The sequence below is a fragment of the Canis lupus genome, chromosome 5 (genome assembly GCF_011100685.1).
Source record: "Canis lupus familiaris isolate Mischka breed German Shepherd chromosome 5, alternate assembly UU_Cfam_GSD_1.0, whole genome shotgun sequence".
NCBI classification, from domain to species: Eukaryota; Metazoa; Chordata; class Mammalia; order Carnivora; family Canidae; genus Canis; species Canis lupus.
Genome location: NC_049226.1, coordinates 71,873,652 through 71,887,464, shown reverse-complemented (window position 1 = coordinate 71,887,464; position 13,813 = coordinate 71,873,652). Strand labels below are relative to the sequence as shown.

At 42.2% G+C, this 13,813-nt stretch overlaps 2 long non-coding RNA genes across 8 annotated transcripts in view; both read right to left on the bottom strand.

The window, feature by feature from the left end:
- The window catches only part of LOC102156069, an 801,934-nt gene that overhangs the window by 654,603 nt on the left and 133,518 nt on the right, over positions 1-13,813 (bottom strand). The gene's annotated exons all lie outside the window — the stretch shown is intronic.
- The window catches only part of LOC111096026, a 31,799-nt gene continuing 28,420 nt past the window's right edge, over positions 10,435-13,813 (bottom strand). The window contains exon 6 of the long non-coding RNA XR_005360073.1: positions 10,435-11,458. This is a non-coding gene — a long non-coding RNA (uncharacterized LOC111096026). The remainder of the gene's footprint in view (positions 11,459-13,813) is intronic.

The window sequence follows — 13,813 nt, the reverse complement described above, 5'->3', positions numbered from 1 at the left end:
TGGAAGAAAGGCTGGGGATGAACAGGCTTAGGAAAATGTAACTTAAATAGGCCTCACTAGAGACAGGGCCTTCCATTATTAACCATGTAGAACAGAAATCCAGCCTCAGGCCTTAAAAGTTTTAGGACACTACATCTATCCGGGTTCCAAAAAAACAATCCAACCCCAAAGCCACCTAGAGCAAAAATACTATATTCAAAAATAAAAGGCAAAGATCTCCATATCTTAACAAAAGCCTCTATTCCCAGGGTTTTGCACCAAGGGTGCTAGGGCCCTCCAGATCTTTCCATGGGAGATTGCAGAGCTTGGGAGGGAAGGGGAAACCGGAGTATTCAGGACTCAGGAGAAGTGACCAACCTACTATCTCTCCATGACTACAAGCATGCAGCAGTTGAGAATGAAGGGCAAGGCGTGATTCTGAATCAGTCACATGGGCATCAGCTCACTTGCTGTGAAATGCTCCCCTAGTTCCCTCTGATGTGTCCTCAAGGGCAGGGACCACTGCCTCAGTATAGAGGATCTCAAATGTAAGTGTGTATTGGAATCACCTGGAAAAGCTATTACAAAGACCAGAGCCCAGGATACTTGAAATATGACACCACCTAGGCCTTTGTATTTTTGCCAAGGTTCTCCAAGTGATCTTGATATGACCAAAGTTTGGGAACCAGTAACTTAGCAGATCGGCAATGTCTGGTGGGTCAAGCAATCCAACCATCTGGGGAAGGAGCCCCTATGAGCTAAGCGGCAGCAGGTATGTCACCTGTGCAGTGCCTGGCACGTAGCAGGTGTTAAGTAAATGATAACTGCATCTTATTTACTTAGCACAAGGTACAGGAGAAAAGGGTGCTAGCAATTTAGGATTTCAGTTAAGACCCAGAGATTCCCCTCTATGTATAAGGTTTATAAACTATGATTAGTCCCCTATATCTTGCTTCAGCCCCACATAAGAACCAACCTTGGACAACAATTTAACAATGTGCCTTATGAGAACAGTTATGTTAGGGGTGGGAGAAGGAGAAAGACAAGGGCTACTTACTAGGAAATTTCCTCACTGCAAAACTTTCTGTCCAGTGCCTGTCTCAAGGTATTTGTAATGAAATGTTCAAAAGCCAGGAATGAGTCAAAACAGGATTTATTAACAGAGATCAAAGCTTCCTATCACTCTAAGAGTTCCCCCAACATGGTATGCACTAATTACTCAAGGATAAAATGGGATGGGGTGACACAAAAATTCATTCATTCATTCATTCATTCATTCATTCATTCATTGAGGGCACAATGCTGGAGGACCTGGATTCCTGGATCAGGCTGCCTGGTTCTGCTACTTCTAGCTATGCATATGTATTGTTTAATATCTCTGTGTCTCAGTTTCCTCTCCTATAATGTAGAGATAATAACAGTATCTACCTCCTGGGGAATTTAGGAGGACTTCATGCATTGTGTAAGCATCAGGACACTGCCAGACACATAGTAAGCACCATATAAGTGCTGGCTATTATAATTCATTTAGTTTCTCACAAGGAATGGCCCTGTGCAGCATGCTGGGGATGCAGTAATGAAAATCCCAGCCTTTATTAAACATGAACTCAAAAAAAAAAAAAAAAGAAGAAGAAAAGAAAGAAAAGAAAAGAAAAGAAAAGAAAAGAAAAGAAAAGAAAAGAAAAGAAAAGAAAAGAAAAGAAAATCCCAGCCCTGCACTCAAGGACCTTCCAGATTTCCAGATAAGTAAAGGAGATGGGCAAGTGAATCTGTTACAACAGTCCAGTGTGTTTGAACTACAGATTAGTGATGACAACTAATGACAGAGGGAATGCAGAGGGGCCAGCACTTAGGCCAAACTGTGCCAGAGAGTTATTTGGTGGAAGAAGTGGGAGAAACTCAGAAGCTCTCCTGGATGGTTAGATGGAGCCCCCAAACCTGAGCTAACCAAATAATTTTGGGTTAGTTTTCAAAATGCATATTCCCTGGATCCATCTCTGGAGACTCCTCTCTGGGGTCCCTAAGTTTGTGAAGGGTCCCAGGGTTCTAGACTTATAATCTCCATAGCAGGTTCCAATCTTTAGCCAGGCTGGGTAAACATTGGCCTAGAAGTGAGGGAAGGGCAGGAAGGAGCTCCTGGGTGAAGAGAGAAGCAGGTGGAGGTTGGGGACCCCACAACATGGCCTGGTCAGATCTTCCACTTGCATCCCAACCTAAGTTGAAGCTCTACACCCCTACTGCAGGCTAGATGCCCTCACATAGTCTGAGTTAGAAGCCTATACCTCTGGGCCAGTCTCTGGCCACTTCTCTGCACTCTTCCTTCAGAGGTATTCCCCCACGTTGGAAATGGATTATTATTTAGTATGTTGGCTTATTATCTTGCCCATTGGACATTAAGCTCCATAGGACTAGACATAAGCTCCATTCTCTGCTCTTCATCACTGGGTGGTGAGCACTTAGCACAGTGCCTGGCACATAGTGGCAGCTCAATAAATCTGCTGCATAATGAATGAATTGGTCACTGTACCAGCTGGGTATGGATAAGTCAGACACATCTGAATTTATTTAATTAGAGTCACAGACTTCTACCTCCCAATTATGTCAAGCTCAGGCCTCAGATTTCTTTGCCTCCTTAAGACTTTTTCACCATCTTTTATTTCTCTGAGGCTGGTGCTTCTTCAAAATAAATTATCCTAGTGTCTGGAGAGACCTTTACATGCTCGATCTCAGACAAGCCCATTGTTGGACTCCATCTTCCAAAATGGCACTCAGGGTATACTTCAAATTTAAATTTGATTGGTGAACTCTTTTGTAGCATTTGAGGCAAGCTGAAAAAAAGAGCACGCAGCCCTCCTGCCCACAAATTTCATTTCCTAGATCATGAAAAATGTAGATTGTACGTGAAAAACTCAGAAAAAAATGAAAAACATAAATTGATATAGGGCCTCAAGATATGCATTTCCAAATCCAATGAGATCCATATTTCAACTGGATTATGAATGATCCCAAGAGTGTGTTAAATATTGTCATGAACTCAGAGCCTTGACAGATAATTGGGGAATCAGAATGTGGAACATCACAAGGAATTCTAGTCCAGGAACTGTGGGCCCAGATGTTAGTGTCATTTGCCTTAAATAGGAAGGACGGGTAAAAATAATTACAATGAAAACAGACCAGTATTACCAAACTCTAAGTACTATCACCTACCAAAGTCAAAAGCAGTTCTCTCATTCACCCAGTCAACAAATTTTTAATGAGCATCTTCTATGAGCCAGGCACATTCTAAATCCTTCGAGTATGGCAGTGAACCAAACTGACAAAAATTCCTACATTTATGAAGCTCATCTGCTCATGGAAGAGACACACAATAAAAAAATAAGTGACTATAATGTGATGAGTGGTGAAAAGCACTCTGAAGATAAAGCAGAGCCAGGAGACAGAGAATGCAAGAGATGGGGTTCCATTTGGAACAGAGTGGGCAGAGCTAACCTCATGGAAAAGGCACCATTTGATCAAAGATCAGAAGGAGGTGAGAGGTTGAGTCATGGATTTCTGGGGGCAAAACATTCCAGAACAGAAGAAACAAGGTGTGCTAAGCTTCCAAAGTGGGGATATGCTTGGCAAATGAACACAAGGTGGCTGGGGCAGTGTGAAGTAGAGGAGGAGGGAAAGGTAGGGACGAGCAGGGAAGCAGAGGCTGGCAGGAGGTAGAGAACCTGAGTCTTAAGTAAAACCTGGCTAATGCTCTCTGTGAACCAGAAAAGTTAATAAGAGTTTGAGAAGCTAAAGACAAAGACCAAACTGAAACTTTCATCTCATGTAATCAGAAAGATGTTTGAAGGCTAATGAATGAGTAGGATACCAAATGCCCCCAGACACAATTTAACATCACCTAAGTTATTCGGTGTACCAGCAAAGGTGTCCCCACAATTTGAAAATAGAGCACAACTTTCTCTCTTGAATTCAGAAATGGTTACTGGTCCACTCGAGACTATAACAGAAATGAGAGAAATTGACATTTCCAGATATTAAATGGGTTCCCTGCTATTTTTAGGGCTTGGACAGCTGAAGCCACTGAACTCAAATGTGTTCCCTTGATCAAAGAGGCCTAAAAGGATTCCCTAGCCCTGAGAGCTATGTCTCTAATAGGATTATGCCTGAATTAAAAGACGGAACCATTTATAACTTAGGGCACTCTCTGGCTTTGAAGTTGGCCTCAACAAATGATCCATTTCTATATAAACCGGAGCTGGAGAATAACAAGGAAACCTGCAACTATTCCCAAATGGGGAGCTTTGTACAGATAATCAGGGGAGAAGAAACATTTGAACTAACACTCTGGATCTGCCTTTGAGCAAATGATGGCATAAAGAGAAAATTTTTTTTTTTCTTTCCTGAAGCATTTTGACAAGGCTGAGGTCATTTTTTTATTCATAAGCAAAAAGTATCCAACATCTTCCAACCGTGTGTATGTCTGTATATGTGTATGCATGTCTGTGCATGAACACATATGTTTACATGAGCTCAGTGCAAACTCCTTTATAGTGCTTGTTAAGTCAACATGTATCAGGTACCTAACAAGATGGTCAAGTGGAGAGAGGTGGAAAAAAACATGGATTTTCCCTCTCAAATTACTCAAAAGAGAAGAAGGAGACATAGAAGGAAAAAGGGGAAAGGAGAAGGAGGAGAAGGAGGGAAGAGAAGGAGGAGAGAGAGGAGGAGACAAAGGGAGAAAGAAAAGAAGGAAGAGGAGGAGGGGGAGGAGGAGGGAGGAACAAAATTCCCTATCTCCTGACTTGTGTTTGGCCACATAACTTGCTTTGCCCAGTGAAGTGTTAGCAGCAGTGACAAAAGGCTTGCCAAAGGCTTGAATGTTTGGGTTCACCAGTTTGCCTCTCTGTCATCACTATGAGAAGAGCATGTTTCAGCTAGCCTTGCGATTCCTTTTTTTTTAAGATTTTATTTATTTATTCATGAGACACACACACACACATACACACACAGAGGCAGAGACACAGGTAGAGGGAGAAGCAGGCTCCATGCAGGGAGCCCGACGCGGTACTCGATCCTGGGTCTCCAGGATCAGGCCCTGGGCTGAAGGCGGCGCTAAACTGCTGAGCCACCCGGGCTGCCCCTAGCCTGCGATTCCAAGGAGGATGAGGGACATGTGGAGCAGAGCCATCCCCACTGAGTCCCAACCAACCCACTCTCATGTGGCTAAGTCCAGCCAAGTTGAAAGAGCCACCCAACAATAAAAAATGATTGTTTTTAAGTCCCTGAGCACTGGGAGGTTTTTATACAGCAATGATTAAACAACATAAGCATCATCTCCATTTTACTGATGTAGAAACAGAGGCTGAAGTAGGCAAACACTTTTTTCAAGGTCATACAGCCATTCTGTGGTAAGATTAACAAGCAAATCTGTCCTGACTTTAAACTCAGTCTCTGAAGTGTTATGAAATTCTATGTGTTACTGAATCAATTCTTAAATGTTAAGTCATTTTCTCTACAGCTTCAGCTTATTTCCTTTATATTAGAGAGTGACGTCCTCATGACAAAGTAACAGATACACAGCAAAAGTCAATAGGACCTGACTAGGAAAATTTATATACATAAAACAGTGTCACATAGCTCAAGTCCCTCTGACAAAGCCCTGTGGGTCTGACAGAACAAACACAGAAAGATCTAAATTTAATTTAAATGTAAGGGTTTCTTTTGGCCCTGGAACAACTCGTCTCTCTTTAATTTATTAGGGGCCCTAGTAATAAAATAAGACCAAAATCTTCCAAAGTATAAAGTGTATCTACTCTCAGAAGGTTTGCAAACTGCCTATTAGGGTGCACTGATATTTTTTTTTCTTGGTTAGATTGCCTTTTAGCTGCACCAGAGCTAGAGGGATGGGCTGCCAGAACCACCTGACAATTTTGTGAAGAAATCCATCAGTCCAAAAGCAAAGCCTGTCCAATCCCTCACACCAGAGCTCCTAGAGCTCTGTGTGAAGAGATGCTGACTGAGATCTAGTGCCCAAGCAAAGTGATGTTTTTACAGAGTGGTTGAGGCTGCGCTTCCCCGGGGATGTCAGAGTAGATGTACCGGGCTGAACAGTGCACCTGCTATGTGTTGCATGCACCCAGTTGTGCACATGCTTGTGGATCTTATCTAATTTTCACAGTATTTCTGTGAGATCTACATTGTCCTATTTTTAGAAATTAGAAAATAGAAGATTGGACAGTTTTAAGAAAATTTATGTCAAAGTTACTCAGCTAGTAAGGAGGAAAATCAATATTTGAGAACTTTACCGGCCTGTAACTTACAAGGTGTTTGATTAAAACAAATTCTGAATTGAAAAAAAAAAATCATAATTTATGAGTCAAAAAAAGCTTCTTTTTTTTTAATTTTTAAGATTATTTATTTATTTATTCATGATAGTCACAGAGAGAGAGAGAGAGAGAGAGAGGCAGAGACACAGGCAGAGGGAGAAGCAGGCTCCATGCAGGGAGCCTGATGCGGGATTCGATCCCGGGTCTCCAGGATCGCGCCCCGGGCCAAAGGCAGGTGCTAAACCACTGCGCCACCCAGGGATCCCTCAAAAAAAGCTTCTGTTGAAGTTTTGGGGTTGGTGAATAGCAACCCCCTATGAATAGCATATATAATATGTTTTTAGCTGCACGTAAGAGAAATCAATTAAAGGCGGCTTAAATAACGTGTTTATTTTACGTAGTACAGAGTCTGGAGGTGTAGGGACTCAGGAACAAGGACCTAATACAGCAAAGGTACCACCACTCTTGTACCCTTGGCAGACATTACTCATCAACCACAATATTCTTTCTGTGGACCCCAGGCTTCCTCAGAATCTTTCTTAACTTGGGACTCCAAGAAGCTATTATTAATCAACTGGAGCTAGCAAGTCATTTAAACTTATTCTTTTCTGAATTTGACTCCTTCTTGCCCAGTATTTACCCAGCTATCCTGACAGCCGAAATAGCAGGAAATAGATGAGGAACAGAGAAAACAGTGCTTGCCTTAACAGCCTGAAATCTTGCTGGAGAGACAAAATACAGGTAACATGAAACAATGAACTTATTTTAAAGCAGCATTAGTGCAGCTAGTAAAGAACAGACTGTCTTCATCATTGGTAAAGAAAATACTCTGTACAGGGATAATTTGGAGAGTTCTCTGGTTTTGACCTGGATCTTGCAACATTCTTACTAGCAGAGCCTCTACATTAATCAGAATAAATCTCTTATTGATTTCACTTTATTGTTCTATTTATAAAATATTTTCCTGGGGTGCCTAGGTGGCTCAGTTAAGCATCTGCTTTTGGCTCAGGTCATGATCCTGGGTCCTAGGATTGAGACCCATGTCAGGCTCCCTGCTCAGTGAGGATCCTACTTTTCCCTGTCCCTACGCTGCTCCCCCTGCTTTGCTTGTGTGCTTTATCAAATAGATAAATAAATAAATAAAATTCCTTTAAAAAAAAAGTATCTTCCTAAAGCTGGGGAACTTCTGACAAAATATAGAATTTTTTTAGTAGAAAACATAGGATTTGTGAATTACATACTATTTTTGTTCACCCATTAATAGAATTATATTGATGCTTCTTATGCTGTGGAACTGATTTCAGAATTCTCTGATCATGATTACAAAGATACTTTTAAATGTATATCATTTATATTCAGACCCAAGATAACTTTCAAAAAATATTTCATTTTATTCAACTTGTTTAAAATAGTTCCTGCTCCCACCTTCCAAGCGCTTCATAACTTAGATAAAACCTGGATTCACCATAATATTGATTTCAGATCTTAGGTTTTGCACTTTGCACCAAATTTCATTAAAGAAATAACTTCTTGCTTTGGAATTTGCAAACACCACTGGCTGAAATTCCAACTGTGCAGTATTTAAAATGAAGTTTGCATGCACTGGCATTTAACAAGAAAAACACCTCATTGAAGGAGTCATGGGGATGACAATCACATCCTTGTTTATTTGTGACAGCCCGTTCTCAGCCAGGGGGCCAGATAAAACTCTACCAACAATTAGAGAATAGGACAGATTACCAAGAAAAGGAATGACTGAATCTGGAATTATCCACATATTTGAGATATGAGAAAAATATAAATTAAAGACCAAGTGAAAATTTGTCATGTCACAAATTCTCAAACTTGTTTGGCCATGAATCATTTCAGTGGCCACAACACACCCTTGTAACAGACAGCACCTGCACTCGCCATCACTGCAAAAGCATTATTTCTATTTGGCGATTACTACCTGTGTCCCTTCCTCTCCTTCAAACCATCACTGCTCCCCTCCCAGTGATACCTGGTTTTAGTTTATAATATAATCCAGAAAAATATGCAAACCATTTATTTTTCAACTTTTACCACTTGATCTTTAAAATTCTTTGGAGATTTTATTTTCCAAATTTAATTTTTTAAATTTTTCTAATAGTATTCTGTCTTAATTTGGCAAATAAGGGCAAGTAATGAAGTTATGCAAAGAGCTTTAGGAAATCCTGATAAGATACAATTATATTACAATAAATACAATAGAGCAGGTTTCAATTAAATGTAAGAAAAAAGAGGGTTTTTTCCTTATTATAAAACAAAGATATGTTCATTAAGTATATCCAGACACTCTCCAAAAGTATAAGAGATAATTTAAAAGTTACTTTCAATCTTCCAGAATAATCACAGTTAGCATGTTGGCATGCATGTATCAATAGAACTTACTCCCACATGCCCATACCCACACATGTGCACACTTTTAATAAAATGGGATCGTGCATATTTGGTTGCCTGCTTTTCTTCACTCAAAAATACACTGTGGACATTTTTCCCATGTCAATAAACATAGATTTTGATATTCATATTAAATGCTGCAGAGGAATCCACCTACTGACATATCAACATGCATTTTGCCAATCCTATGTTGTTGACCATATAGGGCAATTCCAATATTTCAGTGTTATAAACCACTTTGTTCTGAGCATGCACCAGCATCCTTCCCCAATCATGACCTAGCTGATCTTTGTAAAACAGAATTATGGTCCTGCTATTCTGTTGCTTCCAAATCTTGTATGCTCACCATCCTCTGTGGATATCACAGGGAAAAGAATCCAGAGCCTGTGAATGCAGGGCCAGTGACTAAGTGGGGGCACCCATAGCCCACCTGCCAAGAACAGGAGGCCAGAGATCTTTAAAGACTTCTTCACGAGTTTACACAAGCTATTCTCTGGGCTCCAGAGGTAGCTGGGAGACTTGAAGGTGGAAAGCTGCAAATCTTAACCAGCGTTGTGAGGGACAGCTCAGAGAAAACCTACTGCCCTATTACTGGTCCTGTTACTGTGACTGGTCTCTGAGTGCCAGAAGGGAAATCTGCATTAGAAAAAGAACAAATGAATGGTAATATTATGAAGGCACCACCAACAATGGGGCCAGCTTCTCTTCAATTCTCCCCAGAAATAAAACAGATGAAGAAGTCTCAGCACCATCACTTTCAGAAGCCAGTCCAGAGACCATGGTGAGAACTTTCACTGACCCCACCACCACCACCAAAAGTTCTCTGCAGTTTGCAAGCCACCAGACCAGGAAAGGCCACCGCTGAAAGCAGCTTTATCCATTATCCAATGCTGCCTCCTTCAGCCGGCCTTTTGCAGGTGTATTTTTCTCCTGGGAGGAATGTAGTTGCTAACTTTCATTTTTTGTAGCTGGGGCTTTCAGAGTGTGTTTGCCAGAGGCTCAGCTGCCCATGACCACTCCTGGTTAGACAACTTCAAAGTCACGTTACAAACTCTTTCCCTCGTGACAAATGGGCAACACGGCAGTGTGTTTTCTTATGCCTTGCCATCATAAACGGTTCATAATTACCACGATCTCTCTGAAATCAGTTGTTTCTACAATTAATGACTGATTTCACAGGGCATTAACCATCTCCGGTAACAGTTCATTAACTGCTGGAGAGTGGGAATACGCTGCTGTTCGAAGGTACTTATGCTGCCTTGAGAAGACCTGGGCCCATGGGGAAATAACAAAGAAAAGGCCTCTCTGGGCACCTGGAGTCACGCTGTTGGGTGCTAGACCTCTACAAGATACTTCCGGTGTCTCAGCTCCAGCTAGGCAGCCAAGATGCAAGGGAATGAAGCTGGGACCAAACTAGAAACTAATCCTGGCCTATTCCAGGGAGGACTACTGCAGTCCACTGCAAAGTGTGGCCTATCTGCAAGCTCCTATGATAGAGAAGGCAAGCAACAGCCACCCATGGAGGATGACGGCAGGAGGTCTGAAAGATGGGCAAAGAGAAGAGTGAAAACTGCTTGTGGAGGTCCAAGCTATGGCCCACCCCCACACACTGGGCTTGAAGCTTCTCTAGAGCAGGGAGCCTCCCCAGTCCCTGGCACATGATAAGTGCTCAAAAAATACTTACTAAGTAAATGAACAAGCTAGAGACAGAGAGGAGTTCAAGGCCAAAGCAATCCTTGCTGAGTTCAGAATACAGATCTAGACCTGCAGGGAAAGAGAGGTTAACCCTTACACATGAAGTAGGCCAAATGGAGGCCTAGAACGGGCTTGGCAGGATGCTCTCCACACTCCGTGTTCCAGGCTGGCATTGAGCTGGGTTCCACTACAAGCTACAGAGCACCTGTCTTTGAGATTCAAAGGTGAATAATAGGGTGTACCCTACAATGGCCATCAAGACCTCCATTTTGACCCCACTTCCCCTTCAGTCTCACCCCAAACTCTCCTCTTTCCTCTTCTACCACACTGGCTTCCTGTTGGTTCTAAGTCATATTTGTTCCCACTTTTGGGCCTCTGAATGCACTATCATCTCCGAATCTAATCTAATCTTCCTTTGGTTCCACTGATCCCTGGATGTCTACTGAATTGAGCTTTTAACATCTCTGGCAGGAGAAATCTCCATTGGACAGCTCCCAGCACTAGGTGCCCCCTTTTGTAGCACAGTTGTAATTTGTCACTGTTGTGTCACTGTGTGGTTACTATTGTTATCCCGACTCAAATCCAAACTCCAGATAATCTGTATGTGTTGTGTTCGGTATCATTCCCTCATTGCCTAGCACCATGCCTGGAACAGAGAGGTTTTTGAAACATTTTTGCTAAATGAAGGAAGACATGTTAACAGGGTCCTTTATTTTCTAGTGAATGACAAGACTGGAATAAATGAACTGGAGCAACCTTCCAAGTCTTTTAGCAATGGGCTGTCTTCACAACATACACCTCTGACCATCTTAGGGAGCATGCAGATTTTACTGGAAATATCATTAAAAGACAAAGCAAATCAAGGCCAGAAATGGCTTGTTTTCATCCTGTGTGTTGTCCTTTGCCTATACAGCCTAAAACAGCACATTTCCTGGGAGGCTGGGTATCTTTACAGATGAATTCACCACTTCCAAGCATTTGACAAAGGCTGACTTGTTCCCATCTAAGTTGACACCCTTTGCTGGGTCTCATGGGTCTCTGGCCTGAAAAATACATTGAGAACATATCAAACCCTTAGTAAAGTTAAATTGGAATTCACTGACCTCGCCTTTATGGTGGGCATTGTAAATCATTTTTAAGATAAGTGTATTCTGGGTTTTGTTTTTATTTTTGTTTGTGCCTCTTAAAAATGGAAACCAGAAGAAATATGCCCCAGGGGAGGCTCACGGCTGGCTGGGACTGTTGGAGTTTTGTCATCTGAAGCTCCACTCAGGGCAGAAGGGGCCAGGATTAGGGGGAAACCCAGCAAATGAGCTCAGAAAGGCAGGAACAAAAGCTGAAAGAGATGACCTCACCTCACAGAGCCAAAGGAACAAAGCTCCCACCCAACCCTCTGCCACGTTGCTTCAGTTTGGTCCCAGTCTTTGTAACCACAGCTTAACAGTTTACGTGGGTGACGTGCACAGTGCTTTCACGTTCATTAACTCATTTGATCCTCCCAGCTCTGGGGAGGAAATCAGGGCAGGACTTTGTCGCCTCCTCTTGCCAAAGGAGAAAAACAGAAACTCAGCTTGCAAGTGACAGTGAGCTAGCCAGGACTTGACACCCATCCTTTTGACCACCTTGATCAGTTTTCATTATTATATGTAAATATTCCTCCCACTTTCAAAATATAATAAAGTTAATACTTATTGAGAATTTGGTAGGTAACACAAGGACATGCAAAATGTTTTACATACATTCTCTTATTTAATCCTCTCAATACCATGAAAGTGTGGGTTCGTTTCTTGTGACTATTGGAACAAATCACCACAAATTTCTTTAAACAATGGAAATTTATTCCCCCAGAGTTCTGGAAACTAGAAGTCCAAAATCAGTCTCACTGGCTAAAATCAAGGTGTCAGCAGGGCTGGTTTCTTTCAGAGGCTTCCATTGGCTGCTGGCATTCTTTGGCTTGTGGCTGCGTCATTCCAGTTTCCAAGGCCAGTGTATTCACATCTCTCTCTCTCTACCTCCATCTTCACATTCCTTTCTCCTCTGTGTGTCTGAAATCTCCCTCTGCCTCCCTCTATGAGGACCCTTGTGATGGCATTAAGGACCCACCTGGATTATCCAGGATCATCTCCCCCTCTCAAGATCCTTAACCACATCTGCAAAGTCTCTTTTTTCAAATAAACTAAATTTGCAGATTCCAGGGATTGGGACATAAATAACTTTGGGAAGCGGGGGGTCCCTTTTCAGCCTGTCACAGGAAGGTAATGTTATTATGACTGTGCAGAAAGAGGAAACTGAGGCATGAGAGATGGAATCACATGTCCAAGGTCAGGCAACTAGTACAGGTGACAATAGGACTTGACTCAGTCACTCTATTACCAGAGCCCACTAAGTCATATTGCTTTCCTAACTTGCCCACCACTTGGGCAATCTTCTTAAACAAACAAAATAAAAGGTAACTCCAAAGAAAGTCTGATGATCTTCCCCCAGGCATTAAGCCTTGAGGTTAGCAGGGACTGTGGGCAGTAAAGCATGGCATCCAGGAAATGGGCCTTACTTAGTCCCTGGAAATGTTCCTCCTTCTACACGTACCCACACAGGACCGTTTATCTTACTCAGTTAAGAACTTAGTAATTTCAGAGAGGCTCTCATCTTGAGAACCACATCTCGTTTTCCATGAAAGCCTTCTCAGGGTATATATAGTCCCCTCACCCCTCCCACACCAGCTGTCTTCCAGAAGAGGTTCAGGGAACAATTTCCATTCTGGTAGAACAAACCCAGGAAAGGCCAGAGATTGGTAATTCCTGGGTAAAGTGAACTAAGTTTTCTTTGGGGCCACTTTCCTACAGAAATGTATTATTGAGTAGATTAAAGTCTCCTCACTTTCTAATAAAATTATTTGCATTTTAGGTCCAAATTGGTAAAGGGAATCTACAGGTGATCCAACTTTACAACAGCTTCCAAAACATTTGCATCATAAGGAATTATATATGTGTGGATAGAGGCGAGTACAGACACACACACAGTCTCAGCCTCAGACTGCAACCTTCGGAACTATCTAAGAAACCAGACCTCCTTGCCACTTCTCCATCATGGGCAGAGGATCAACAGGCACAAAAGTTACAGGCCCTGTGAAAAATGGAAATGAACATGCACACTTACTCAATCTCGGGCCTCACAGATCCCGCAGGACTGAATGCAACTGGCAACAACTCATCCTCTTGGGTTTCCAAGTACACAGCCCTACCATCACAAGCCTGGTATGCATGCCATGGTACAGCATTTCAGAAGGGCAATGAGGAAACAGAAATACTGGGTGAGAACAAGAAATAAGGCCACGTACAGGGAAGATCTCAAAAACAAGTCACAGGCAAACGTGATTAAGAGGAGAAAGAAGGATTTCA